At 51.6% G+C, this 250-nt stretch overlaps 1 protein-coding gene across 1 annotated transcript in view; it reads left to right on the top strand.

The window, feature by feature from the left end:
- Positions 1 to 250, top strand: part of NELFE (negative elongation factor complex member E) — an 8,687-nt gene that overhangs the window by 5,126 nt on the left and 3,311 nt on the right. The window lies entirely within an intron of this gene.

Raw genomic sequence — 250 nt, 5'->3', positions numbered from 1 at the left:
CCATGTCGGGTGGAGGGAGGACACAGAACCGGGAAGAAATAGCAAGAAACTCAGGGAGAGTGTGGGGCTACACCTGGATGAGGTCTCCACTTGAGGCTGCTAACGTTTCTCAGTGAGGTGAAAATTTCACTCATCTGTCAGCGAATTTTACCTGAAAATAGACGTTTCTGGGAAAACAGTGAGCAGAAAGGAGAGTTCCGAGACAGTAGCCCTGCAGACAGAAGGACGAGACCACCGCTGGCCAGGGTGT

This window comes from Tupaia chinensis, unplaced genomic scaffold, assembly GCF_000334495.1.
Source record: "Tupaia chinensis unplaced genomic scaffold, TupChi_1.0 Scaffold000403_1, whole genome shotgun sequence".
Lineage (NCBI taxonomy): Eukaryota > Metazoa > Chordata > Mammalia > Scandentia > Tupaiidae > Tupaia > Tupaia belangeri.
The sequence above is the reverse complement of the archived record's forward strand: the minus strand, read 5'-3'. Positions and strand labels throughout refer to the sequence as shown.